The sequence below is a fragment of the Nannospalax galili genome, unplaced genomic scaffold (assembly GCF_000622305.1).
Source record: "Nannospalax galili isolate Female #2095 unplaced genomic scaffold, S.galili_v1.0 scaffold488, whole genome shotgun sequence".
Taxonomy (NCBI): domain Eukaryota; kingdom Metazoa; phylum Chordata; class Mammalia; order Rodentia; family Spalacidae; genus Nannospalax; species Nannospalax galili.
In genome coordinates this window covers 2815497-2829905 of record NW_008360316.1, presented here as the reverse complement: position 1 = coordinate 2829905, position 14409 = coordinate 2815497, and the positions used below count along the sequence as shown (strand labels likewise).

Here is a 14409-nt window from a genome sequence, read left to right as displayed (position 1 = left end):
GGTTTTCCTTTATATGTGACTTGTTGTTTCTCTTTTGCAGCTTTCAGAATTGTTTCTTTGTTTTGTACATGTAGTGTTTTTACTATGATGTGCTGTGCAGAGTTTCTTTTCTGGTCCTGTCTGTTTGGTGTTTTATATGATTCTTGTACTTGGATAGGCATGTCTTTCTTTAAGTTTGGGAAATTTTCTTCCACAATTCTGTTGAAGGTCTGGTCCATGCCTTTGTCTTGGGATTCTTCTCCTTCCTGTATGTCTATGTCACTCTTTAGGTTCAGCTCCTGAGTTTTGGATCTAGGTTCTGTTTTTTGGCTTAGGCTGAACATGCAAGAGTTTCCCTTCATCAAGCTAATGAAGTAAAAGTCTTATGTCATCATTAGTGCTAATCCAAGCAGAACTAATATTGGTGTTGTTCCAAGTGGAATTAACCAACCCAACCCCCAACAAGCCAGATGTGTGTCAGGCATTTCTTACTGATGTTAATGAATAGCTCCCCGAGGTTCAATAAACAGCTGAGTCCACCAAATGAACTTCAGGGACCCAGAAGCAAACTGCTTGCCTAATTGAGATTTGGCCTAAGAGGCTAGCAAGGGCTTAGAATAGCTCAGCCAAAAGCAGAGAAGGGCCCCTTTCTCTGGACAGCAAAGGGCTGTGATGCTCATAGCTGTGGGAAGAGCTGGCCATGTGGGGCCAGCTCACAGGCACAAAAGGTTCTCCGTGGACTGTTCCTTTGCAGATTCGTCTTTTTCTGTGTCTGTCCCAACACCTGGGTTATGTGTCCTGGTGTTCAGTGCTTGTCTTTCTTCACGGAGGATGAGGGCAAGGGGTGTGGCTTACTACCTCTGTCTCTGGTGCCTTGGAGAGAAACCACCTAGCTGGTATCTGGACATAGATTCAGATAGAAGGTCTTCCTGAGATGGTTCGCTTCACTTTTCAGCATCACGTGGATTTTCTCTCATTCTTCATCAGGTAAAATGCATCATCTGTAGACCTTGCTCCACTTGTATCGGCCTGTGTTCCTGTAGGAGCACGGTCATGACAAGAGAAACCATTTACAGCCACGTGCAGACAATGTGCACAGACACTTGCACATGTTTCAAGGACCCATGCCAGGTGTCTGGGGCCCCAAGACTAGGAATGGCACAGGGCCCAAGCTAGGAGTAGAGAACAGCTGGGGAGATGGAAGGGTGAGTGCGGCTGGCGTAGTCAAGGTGCAGAGGGCTGCACGGTAGACTTACCCCGAGAGAGGCCTGAGGGTGTGAGGAGTATATTAGGTTTTTTTTTACGTAGTCCCTTATACTGTTCTGGATCTTTTTGGTGTCTGTTTGATGTTTCCCCTTTTATCTCTGATTTTATTGATTCGGAGGTGCTCTTTCTTTCTTTTGGTTAACTGGGCTAGTGGTCTGTCAGTCTTGTTTATCTTTTCAAAGAACCAGCTCTTAGATTCATTGAGTCTTTGTATTGTTTTCTTTGTTTCTATTTCATTAATTTCTGCTCTGATTTTTGTTATTTCTTCTTGTCTGCTGGGTTTGGGTTTCATTTGTTGTTGCTTTTCAAGTGTCTTGACTTGCTTTTTTATGTCATTTACTTGTGTTCTTTCTGATTTTTTAATGAAAACAGAGCTATAAACTTCCCTCTAAGGACCGCTTTCAACATGTCACAGAGGTTTTGCTGTGCTGTATTATCCTTTTCATTTGATTCCAGGAATAATTTTATTTCTTTTTTAATTTCTACTTTGACCCATTCATCATTCAGGAGTGTGTTGTTTAATCTCCATGTGATCATGTAGTTACTAGGGTTTCTTCCAGTGTTGATTTTATGCTTTATTGCATTGTGGTCTGATAGAATGTATGGAATTATTTCAGTCTTTCTGTATTTATTGAGGCTTGTTTTGTGCCTCAGTATATGGTCGATTTTGGAGAAAGTTCCATGGGGTGTTGAGTAGAAGGTATATTCTTTGGTGCTTGGGTGGAATATTTAGTAGATGTCTATTAGGCCCATTTGATATATGGTATTGTTTAATTCACATTTCTCTCCATTAATGCTCTGTCCTGTTGACCTATCTAATGGAGACAATGGGGTATTGAAGTCCCCTACTATTAATAAGTTGGGATTAATCTGGGTCTTAAAGTCCTGTAGTTTTTTTTTTTTTTTTTAATTTTTTTTATGAAGTTGGGTGCACCAGAGTTTGGTGAATATGTGTTCATGCTTTTAATATCTTAATGGTCAATTGTTCCTTTAATCAGAATGAAGTGGCCCTCTTTGTCTCTTCTGATTAGTTTTAGTTTGAAGTCTACTTTGTCAGATATTAGAATTGCAACACCTGCTTTTTTCTTAGTACCATTCACTTGGTATATTTTTTTCCATCCTTTCACCTTAAGGTAGTGCCTGTCCTTGAAACTGAGATGAGTTTCTTACAGACAACAAAAAGATGGGTTTTATTTCTTAACCATTCAACTAGTCTGTTTCTTTTGACTGGGGAGTTCAGTATCCATTGATACTTAAAGTTACTAATGAAAGATGTATATTGATTCCTGTCATTTTGATTTCTTTTCACATTATTGGTGTAGCTGTGCCTTTCCATAGTTATGCCTTCATTAGGTTTCTTTGTGTAACCCCTTGGGTATAGTCATTCCTTTCTTCAGCTCTTCGTATTGCTTCAAGAACTCTCTGAAGGGCTGGTTTTGTGGACATTAATTCTTTCAGCCTATTTATGTCATGGAAGATTTTTCTTTCCCCTTCAACTATAATAGACGTTTTGGCTGGGTAAAGTAATCTGGGTTGGCATCTGTGGTCATTTGGAACTGGGAATACTTTGGTCTAGGCTCTTCTGGCTTTCATAGTTTGTACTGAAAAGTCAGCTGTAGTTCTGATGGGTTCTTTTATATGTGACTTGTTTTTCTTTTGCAGGTTTCAGTATTCTCCCTTTTTTCTGTACGTTTAGTGTTTTTACTGTGATGTGCTGTGGAGAGTTTCTTTTCTTGTCCTGTCTTTTTGGTGTTCTGTATGCTCCTTGTATTTGTATGGGCATGTCTCTCTTTAATTTTGGGAAATTTTCTTCTACAGTCCTGTTGACAATCTCCTCCATACCATTGTCCTGAGATTCTTCTCCTTCCTATATGCCTATGATTTGGTTTTTTATGGTGTCACACAATTCCTGCATAGTCCATTCTTGTAGTTTTAAAAAAAAATTTTTATAATCTTTGCCTGAGTGGCCTAATTTGTCCACTTTATCGTCCAGTCTTGGTATTCTGTTTTCCATTTCATTCATCCTATTGGTGAGGCTTTCTCCTGTTGTTTCTAATTGGCTTACTGAGTGTTTCACTTCCTTCTTCATTTCAGCCTGAGTATTCTTAAATATTTCCAACTCTTCTGAATTCATTCAGAAGTATATCCCTATCTTCTTTCTGTTCTTTGATATGTTTCTGTGTTCTTTAAATTCACTGAATTCTTTTATCATGTTTATAATTGTTCTTTTGAATTCCATGTCCTGTGTTATCTCTAGGGGATTCTCATCGCACTCCTTTACAGGACTGCTGGTACTCGGTGGGGGTATATTATTTGGGTTTTTTGTTTTATTATTTTTTTGCTGTGACTTTGACATGTGGATTTCTTTAGTAGTTTCTGATTTCTGTGTGAGACTCATGCCTTCCTTTGATGAGTTTAGGTCTGCTTGTTTTTGTAAACTTTATGTGCCTTTGTGGTTTACTTGTTGGGCATGGAAAGCTGGTTGGTCTAGGCTTCAGGTTCTTTCTTTTGATTTTATATTAGAATGGCTAAATTGCTTTTGTCTTGCTGCTCAGGAGTTCCCACAGAGGCCCAAGTAGGATGAGGATCAGATGCTCTCAGGATTTCTTCTAAGGTCTGGATCCCTCCAGAAAAGATGTTGCCCTCGGGAATTTGGGGGCCTGGCTGGCCTGGGACCAAGGCCCAGGAAAGATGCATGACTCCAGAAAATTGGTGGCTGTGCCACCCTAGGATGCATGGGGCTGGGGGTGGGGGATGGGGGGAGGCCCTGAGGGCTCTCAGGGACTACAGGGAGGAATTGGGTTGGTCTGGATGTAAAGGATCAGGAAGCAATGGGGAGTCTGGGCCAAGAGGTCAGTCCAGTGGTCTGGGGTGCCAAGACAAGAAACAGGCTAATGCCCAGGCTAGGAGGAGAGATGGGGCAGGGGAGATTAGATGGTGCATGAGGCTGGGAGAATCAAGGCCCAGTGGGTGCCACCAAACTAACTCAGGAAAGATGCTGGCCCCAGTATTCTAGTTTTTAAAGGAAACATTCACAGTGTTGAATTGGGATATGGATGCTGTAGAAGGATACCTTCAGGTTACTAGACTAACTAATCTTAAATTTCTTCATGTTTGAGGGGTGGGGATTTGTAGCTCAGTGGTAGAGTGCCTGCCATTGATTAGTTCCCAATAACATAACCACAAAAATAAATGTGTAGTTGTTTCAGCTCTGAGTAAGTGAGAGTTATGGTATACTTTTATCATCTATAACAGAGCCAAGACTATATCTTGTGGGTGATGAGTGGTGTGTGTACATGGCACTAAAATAATCAAACTTCATGTGATTAAAGTTCATATATTGAAAACAAATTAAAGATGATTTTTAAATAATATGCTATTGCAATGCATATTTATATAAGGAGTCTTTTTTTTAGGGAGTGGTGACTCAGCATTTAAGAGCACTGGCTGCTCTTAGAGAGGACCCAGTTCAATTCCTAGCACAGTGGCTAACAACCAGCGATAACTCCAGTTCCAGGGGGATTCAGTGCCCTCTTCTGACCTCTGTGGGCATTGCACAACATAGGTACACTTACATACATGTAGGCAATACACTCATACATATAGTATAAAAATAATAAATAAAATTAAAAAATAATAATCCTTTTAAAAGCTCTCTTCTTTTTTTCCATGGAGTACAAAGGAGAGCTCAAATCATGGCTTTGAAATTTGAGTTATGCCAGGCATGGTAACAACTGCCTGTCATCTTAGCACTTGAGAGGATGAGGCAGAATTGGGAGTCTGAGGACAGCCTGGTTTACATAGGCCATTCTGGGATACATTTTCTTTCGTGTCGCAAGGTGGGGAAAGTAAGGCTGTATGGAAATGTTCTACCCTGGAATTTGGAAACATTGTAGTTTTGAGTAATGAATATTTATACCCTCTTATAAATAAACCTTGGGACATATGGGATGTCACAGGGAGGCTAAGCTTTCTGTAATTTGAATTTAATGCATGTGTTAAATTCCTAAAGTTACCAGTTGTACCAGCAAGACAAAAACCCCAATGCTAATACAGCTGCTTACTTCTCCCTTCTCCTTTACACAGACTTGTGGTGTTTTGATCTCAGCAGCTTTCAGTACAACCAAAAGAAAAGGACCTTGTGATTGTTACTGAGGAAATGTGGCAAATGTTATGAAATCTTGTGCTGATGAGTATTTCCCAGAGGTGGCTAGATGGCATCAGCGTTCATAGCCATTTTGTGCAAAATTTTATCATCCATAATGATAAAAGTTCATCAACCCACAAATTAAACACTTATTCTACCAGGGACTTTGAATAGTTATTAGTGATGCAAGGGTGCTCTGAGGCATTAAGACAGTGGCAGAAGTGACTCCAAAGCTAAATCATTATGCCAAAAGCAGATACTGATTTGTATCACCAAACATTGCTGAGAGTCTATGTGTAAAGTCTTAGTGCCTGGTGAGCATGTATCTGTCATGCCTTCACAATGCTTATTCAGGATGATGTGTGGGGGCTAAAAGATTAGAACAGTCAGAGCGTTATGTTCTACAGAGGCAAGGGGCAGAAAAGAGCAGGCTCACGTGGCAGTCTTTCCCGAGAGAGCCCTTGTGCAGCCAGAGATAATCACTACACATTTGTCACGGGAACTGTCACAGAAAGCCTGGAATGTTTTCAAGGACCTTAGCAGGAAACAGAATGGGGACCACCAGCATGTTAGCCAGGAAGTTTGCAAGGAGTGCCTTTCCCTAGATCACAGTAAAATGAGGATTTGTTGCTTTTTATCTTCTTCCTGTGAACTATCATTCATGGAAAATTTGGATCTCATAAAGGTGTTCAGACAAGGTTGTATTCCTTTATTCTCTCCATCCATCAGTAGTCTCTCACAGTTGTCCAACAACAGCATGTTCCTGGGTCCATTATTTATGTGGAACTGTGATAGAACTGTATCCATACAGTTTACTAAGTAGAACTGTTCTTTTTATTGTTTGTAGTTATGATAAGAAGTATAATTCATCTTGGACATGATTTTGATAGTCATTGGTCACTGAATGTCTGCTGTGTAATCTTTGATGTTAGGGGTCTAGTGAGGAGGGTGCTGGTGGGAAAGGCATGAAGGCACCATCCAGGCCCTTACAAGATCCATGCAAGCTCAAACCAGACAGGAACCCACCATAGAAGGGGGGAAATGGGCAAGAAGCCCCAACCTTAGCTGGGGAACTATTGGCAACTGATGAGTACTGAGAGAGGGAGAGATGGTTTTCTTTAAGGGAGTGATGCTAGATAGGTTAGCCAGGTCCAGTGGATGGGCTCACACCTAGGAACATTTGAAGACACAGTCTTGGCTAGATAGGTCTTTACATGTATGACAGAACGCATGAAGTCTGGTGGGGGGGTACAGATAGGGGAGGGGGTCTAAATACAATCAAGGTATATGAACTTTGCAGAAATTCAATTTAAAAATTTTAAATAAAAATAATAAATAATAAAAGAAAGTGAGAAACAGTTGTTCTGAGTAAAGAGCATAAAAAAGCAGATGAGTCAGTTCAGTCATCTCAGGCTCATTTCTGGGGACCTGGGTGGCCCAGGCTAGCCTATCTGTTGTCTGTCGCCATGCTTCGTCTTTGATGGTGTGGCTGGTGGCATTTTGGAGAGAGTGCAAACTTTAATCACAGGGCATTTTTCATATTCCTGATCAAGAATCAAATGTAGTTCTGAATTAAAAAAAAATTTATTGATTTTTTTGTGACTTTCATACAATACACTTGATCATATTTAGATCCACTCCCTTATCTCCCCCTCCCTCAGTTTTCATGAATTCTCTCATGTATGTTAAAGCCCATGAGCCAAGTTGATGTCCCCAAATGTCCCTAGGTGGGTGTCTGTCCTGTGGAACCTGGTCAACCTCCCTCAAAACCAACTCTCCATCTCCCAGTAGCCATTGGTTGACAATAGTTTTGCAGACAAGGTTGAGACTTCTTATCCATTTCCCAACTTCTATGCTGGGATTTTGTCTAGTTTGAGCTGGCATTGGTCTTGTGGATGCTGTCACCCTTGCTGTGAGTTCATATGAGTAACTTCCCAGCCATCTGGAAAACTCTGTTTCTTTGTAGTCTTCCACTACCCCCAGCTCTTACAGTCTTTCTGCCGCCTGTTCCACAATAGTCCCTGAGCTCTGAGTGACAGAGGTTTGACATAGGAGTCCCATCTAGGGACACTCACTGTGCAGTCTCTTATTCTCTGTATTTTGGCCAGTTGTGGCTTTCTGGGTTAATGACCATCTGCTGCATGAGGAAGCTTCACTGGTGAGAGCTGAGAGATGCATTAATATTCTTCCTGCTCCCTGTTCCACTGTGTTCTCTGAGCCTTAGTTTTAGAGGTTGCATAGATGTGTGTCACTCAGAGCTGGACCTCTCACAGACACTTATTCTCTGTATTTGGCCAGTTCTGAAAATTTTAAGGGCTGGGAAGAACCCCCTTGTGAGAAGGCTGGTGTAGAGAGGCTTCTGGAATAGAATGGAGCCTTCTGCTACTGAAGCAGCCAGGGTGGCAGCCTGAGCTGTGGGTCACTTAGCAGTCTTTTTTCTCAGAGTATCACCCTGCCTCTAAAACCTGGTTCCTCGCAGGCCCTGTGACCTCCTCTTGTCAGGCACTATGTTCTTTAAGTGTGTGTGCAGTCAATTGTTTGGTTTGGAGTCTGGTTTGGAAGTTTTTAGATATATTTTTATTGAATTTTTTGTGTATTTCATACAGAACAGCTCAAACAATCTTAATCATCTTTGTACCCCTGTCCCCACTGGCACCCTTCCACTACCACCCCCACACACATACACACACACTACAGCCTAAAACAAGGTTTTTATATTTTTTAAAATTATCATACAAAGTAAAGGTTGACACCATTGTAGTATTTTTACACAAGCTTTGTTCTTGTTTGGCCCTTTTCTGCCACTCCTCTCTCCTAATTTCGTCCCCTCCCACACTGCTAGTTCTTTCCTCCCCTATACTCCCTTTCTGATTTTCTGTCACTTGTATTATCATTATACCTCCCCCACCGAGCACGCACATTTTAAAAAAATCTCACAGATGTTAATTTGTGTGTGTGTGTGTGTGTGTGTGTGTGTGTGTGTAGGTCCTGAAACAAGTAAAGGGGCCATGAGAGGTGAAACATATTCTTTAGTTGCTGCATAGTTTGGAAGCCCTGTCTCATAGCTTCCCTATAAGAAGGTGTCTCTCCAAGGATGTGTAAGTTTTGTGTGATAAGAGAGACACTTTGGTCTCTTTTACATCTATCTAGTGACACACTTGATTCTCACTTCTCAGTGCCTCCAAATAAACCAGTCCTAAGGCTCACCTGGATCTACCCCACTCCTGCCCACCCACCCCACACATTTTCTGTTGTGTTCTAGGGATCATTCTAAACTGTCAACATCTGCTTTGAGAACTTGGGCCCACAATGAGATGCACCACAAACTGGGGCAGGAGAATTACATTTTGAGAAAGCTGTATGTTTTAAGTCAAAGCACAGATACAGGCTGTTATAGATAGGGAAGACCACATGGAAGGGTGGACTGACCTGAACCTCCTGCAGAAATATACCACATGCATCAAGAGAAAGTACATAGACGTCCAAACAGGTGGTCAGGAGGCAAGGAAGCACCTAACAGACAGGGTGTATGGGATAATCCAATTAATTTTAGGTTTATGTCTACATATTAGGCATTTATATATCTGCTTAAAATAAGAGACTTGCCAGGCATGGTAGCTCACACCTTTAATCCCAGCACTCAGGAGGCAGAGGCAGGCAGATCTCTGAGTGATGGAGGCCAGCCTGGTCTACATATCGAGTTCCAGACATATCAAGCTGGGGCTACAGGGAGACCCTGTCTCAAAAAAGACAGATAAATAGATAAATAAATAAATAAATAAATAAATAAATAAATAAATAAATAAACTTACCTTAATTTTTATTATTGTATTTATCTATTCATTGTGTGGATGTGTATATACATGTCAGGCACATGCATGCCTTGGTGCACATGTGGCAGTCAGAGGACAACTTCAGGGAGTCGGTTCTCTTTTTCCACCATGTGGAACCTAGAGATCAAACTCAAGTTGTCAGGCTTGGCTGAAAATCCCTTTGCCCACTTGCAGGCCCCAAATAAGAGATTTTTAAAGGTATTGCAACTTTTGAAGATGAGATTATTGGCTGCTTTCAGGAAGAAGTTGTAGTCTGTTATTTCAATGGATTTTCTAGTTGAAGAAAATCCCTTCCATCATATATTCTAGCAGTGAATACTTTTCCAAGTCAAGTCATCTGATACCTTGGCAGCATTTCACTTAATAGCTTAGGCTTGGTAAAGATATATTGGTTTCTGCATCATTACAAAGAAAAGAAGAAGAACAAAGTACCACATACCTTATTGGTGTTTTCCTCTACTACGTTCATATGTGTAATACACATATAGAAAGAATATCTTGAAATACAAGCCTAAATTAATGCTTTCTAAGTTTTGGGTTTAAAGAAGACTCTATGTGTTTGCAAAACTTAAGAAAAGGAGATGAAATTTGATGATTTTGCTCAAAAATTTTTGAATCACTATGACAATTTTTTATGCATTTTATGTTGTCCTTTAAAAGTGGTTAGGAAACATTTGAACTAGAAAGAACTTTCAGTATTACTGAGGCCATTGCAAAGCACTTCAGTGTGGTCCTTAGACCAGCAGCTCAGTGGCTCAGCATTATCTGGATGCTGATTAGAAATGCCTGTCACAGGCTGCATTTGTTACTTTTCTGCTGCTGTGATAGAATACCCTGATCAAAAGCAACTTAAGGAAGAATTTATTTTGACTCCAGAAGGGATATATAGTCCCTCATGCCTGGGAAGGCACAATAGCAGGAGTGAGAGACCTGCCTGGCAACTCAGGAAGCAAAGAGATCACATTTCAACCACATACAGGAAGCAGAAAGGGAGAGCAGGAAGTGGGACCAGGCTTTGATACTTCATAGCCTGCCCCAGTGACATAATTGCTCCATCAAGGTTCCACCTCCTAAAGGTTCTGTGACTTTCTCACTAACCAGGGACCAAGTATTCAAATATATGAGCCTGTTGGGGATATTTCTCATTCAAACCACAGCATAGGCCCTTCCCTGGCTTTCTGAATGAGGGTCTATAGATAACTTTGGTGTACATTTTACACTTGAGACTCACTGATCTAGGCTCATGGCCTTCAAATTTCCTTTAATTATTTATCATTTGCAAGTTCAGCTAATGAAAGTGTTTGGTGAATCTAATAGGTTGGTGTTTGGGATCTGCCTGACATTCTCTTGGATATTCGTGGGTGGAACCTTTTCAACCCCTGTGGCTCAGGAGAACTTTGTGTACCAATCCATAATCTTAGATACAGTCCATGATAGAAAGACAGCTGAGCCCTGAGCAGGAATGGGATTTGCTTCAGTTTACTTAGACTATACAGACCAACCAGAGCTTTTATAGATCAGGCAAATTAATATATGGCCATTAACTCTGTAGAAATGGTCGCCTATGGTTTTACTTAAGTGTTACGGTCTAGCTCTGAAAGTTTAGGAACACATAAAGTGAGATATTCTACTATTCTTAACTTTCTAAAATGTCCAGACTCCTCATTTGCAAATCTATTATGTTAGCCAAAAAATGGCACAGACTGTCTCTCCAAGTGATTGAAATTTTTTAGTTTGTATTTTTATTCGTAATGCACTAAAATTGGTTACAGAAGCATGCCAAGCACCTTGCTCAGCTCAGATGTGGTCTGGAGTTCTTATTTTATGGGGGGAATGTATTATATGCTGGGAATGCTTATTAAGTCTGGCATGTGATTCCAGGTCACAAATTAAGATGAAGAAAGAGCTCGTTTCTGCTTCATGGTAATGTGGCATACAAAAGTGCTACATGTGGCTGTAGCGTAATGGTGCCTAGACAGTTATATAGAAATTAGCTGTTTGACATCTGTTTTGAACCCCTAGCATGTGCAAGAATTATATTTTCTCAAGGTATTACAGCTGAGGGCATAATAAATCCTTGATGAGAATTTCATGCTCCTAAAACACTGGAATATGACTTGTTTTATATGCCTCTTACTTTTCCTCATTGGAAAATAGCAGCTGTTGGATATTCCTGGAGTATACTGTAGCGTACTGTAAGCTATTACAACTGTGGCCTGCCTGGCTGACTTCAGATCCAAATTCCAGAGAGGCACACTGAATATATTTGTTGACTTTCATCCATCTCCTGTTTGTTGTCTTATCACTGAATCCTCTATTTTAGCCAGCTTTGTGTTACTGTAATAACATACCTAAGCTAATCAAGTTATAAGGAAGGAAGGGATATTTTGGCTCACAGTTTTGGAAGTCTCAGTCCATTATTGATTAGCCCTGTTGTTTGGGGCCCATGTGAGGCATAACACCATGACAGGGAGAACATGTCAGACCAAAGACATTCACCTCAAGGCTAGGAAATGACAAAGAGAAAGAGGAGGAGAGTGGTACTACCACATCTTGAAGGTGTGTCCCCAATGATTAAAAGACCTCCCACTAGGGATCATCTTTTAAAGGCTCCACTATCTCCCAGAAGCTCCAAGGTAGTAGCTAAACTTTTAACATGTAGATCTTTGTGGAACACCTTAAGATACAAACTAATACATCCTAACAGAAAATCAACAATTTTTAGCTGAAACAACACCCTTGCTCTGTTTAACTCCCTCCGAATTCCATGTCCACAATTCTTCTAGCCCCTACTAGAAGTGTGACATGAGCAACCTTCTTCCCCATGAACTTTCTTTCTCTCTACACTGTCAAGTAATCAAGCTTGGTGATGATGACATATAGGCATAGGGAGTTGCAGCCATGGGCCTGCCCAGTGCTGTTCAAGCTTGCCTCCTGTTCTCTTGTGTGAGCTTTATAGATGCAGAAAAGCTGAAATTTAAATGATGGACTTATCAGGTGAAGTCCTGCCCCACAGTGTGAATGACCATATAGTGAGTGACTGATATCATAAATGAGAGGAGAGTGATTTATGCTGAGGTTCCCAGTCTTGGGATTCAGTATTCTTACTGTTTGAGTAATTCTTTTGTAAAACTCGTGAGTCAAAGGAAAAACAGAACCATGTCTCTAATTCTTAAGTCAGTGTGATAAAATATTCCAAGAAGTATTTATAACCTAATAATGTAGCAATAATGCATATACATTTAATGACAACTTTATTTTCTCCATTCTTAAATAATCCTGACCATTTTCCTATGGTGGTGGTGGGCCATGGAGCATTGCTCAGCATCTCAGACCTTAGTGTTTTGCTTCCTGTTCTGCACCAACTTCCAAAGGCATTGCTTTCAATCATCTTGAGGCTAAGAACTCAGCTGCTGTAAGATCCATTCTAAAAAGACACATCGCATGACGTGATGTTAAGTCTTTGAGCCACTTTTAGTGGAGCGCTTTTGCAACATTACCTCAGAGATGTGGCTGCTTTTCCTCCGGGTATTTCCAGGGTACCCGCCCACACTTACCTACAATTTGGGAACCCATAGTCAGATTGCATGCAGTTCTCTCATGCCTGATTTTTTCCATTTTCAACAGCTGAGGTTTTGCTGTGCTATGCACTAGGAGATGGTGTTTGCCTCACATTGGCTACTGAATGCAGTGGTTGCTGTGTATACCCATCATGACTTTCTGATAAGGCAGGTGGTTCTAGCTTCCCTCGTGGACTGGTAAGATCACTCTCCTGCTCACCTGGTTACTGTGGGTGCAGGAGAAGGTCATACTTCGATACACACACAGGTTGTTTTCGCCAAAATATATTTGAGTTCAGAAATAGAGGAAGAAATCACCTTTGTGAAGAGGATTAGAACTGTGGGCTGTCCCTTTTCTTGGCTCCAAGTGGCAGTACAGAAACTTTAAGAGACTAGATACAGCTTAATATCCCTATCTGTTAAAACAGCACTTGGGAGGCAGAGGCAAGTGAATCTCTTTGAATTCCAGGCCAGCCTAGTCTACATAGTGAGTTCCAGGCCAGCTGAGGCTACAGGGAGACCCTGGCTCAAAAAGACAAAACAAACAAACAAACAAAAAAACCTGCTAATGTTTGCCAGAGGCTTGGTGATCCTCAGTAGTAGCCTTCTAGGAACCTCAGTTTAGGCTGTAGGCACGCTAGTCTAGGGCTCAGTGTTCTGCTTGCTACTGTACTTGGAGGCCTCTATTAGTTTCTGTAGTGTGTGTGTGTGTCTGTGTGTCTGTGTCTCTGTGTGTGTGTGTCTGTGTGTGTGTCTCTGTGTGTGTGTCTGTGTGTCTGTGTGTGTCTGTGTGTGTGTCTGTGTGTGTCTGTGTGTGTGTGTGTCTGTGTGTGTCTATGTGTCTGTGTGTGTCTGTGTGTGTGTGTCTGTGTGTCTGTGTGTGTCTGTGTGTGTCTGTGTGTGTCTGTGTGTGTGTTGCATGCATGTGTGGGGGTGTATACAGAATATGTGCATATCATATGCATATGTGTGTGCAGTACATGTATGGAGGCCAGAGGTGGACATTCAGTGTCTTCCTCTTTTGCTCCCCGTCTTATGTTTTGGCAGAGTGTCTCACTGAACCTAGTTCTCCTGACCTCCATCTGCCCTGACTGCTCTGCAGACACATATTCAGCTCTAGGTAGAGATGGCATCTTTCTTCTTTCCTCTTAGCTGGTCTCTCTCTTCCCTTTCTCATGGTCTGCCAACTTTCTTCCTTTATATAAATTTTCTAGAAATTTCTTTTGCCACCTCCACACTATACAAGATGTATAGCACAGCACCACACAGCAGGGGTCCCTACCAATGTTTTGATTTATTGGGAAGACATTTTCAAAGATCCCAGTAACTAGCTTAACTGTGTTTGTTATTGGGTAGTGCCTGTGAGCCCTGGAGGGTTTGCTTGGTGTGAGGCTACACTCAGCAGGGAGATGGCAGACAGGCTGCATTTTAGGCTGGTTTGGAACTGTGTATTTCATCTGTGAAGTTGGCAAACACTTGAAAGCCACAAGCTTCTGTTTTCTGAAAGCTTCTTTGCACATGAGCATAAAATATATGTGCTGGATTTGGAGACTGTCCAGTAACTGCCTTCAGATGGAGCCCTCTGTGCCTGCAACTGTTTCCTGGGGAAGGGTGGCTGCTGTGC

General features: G+C 41.4%; 1 protein-coding gene across 1 annotated transcript in view; it reads left to right on the top strand.

Annotated features, from left to right (window-relative positions):
* Atp8a2 (ATPase phospholipid transporting 8A2) overlaps positions 1-14409 on the top strand; it is a 604547-nt gene that overhangs the window by 303162 nt on the left and 286976 nt on the right. The window lies entirely within an intron of this gene.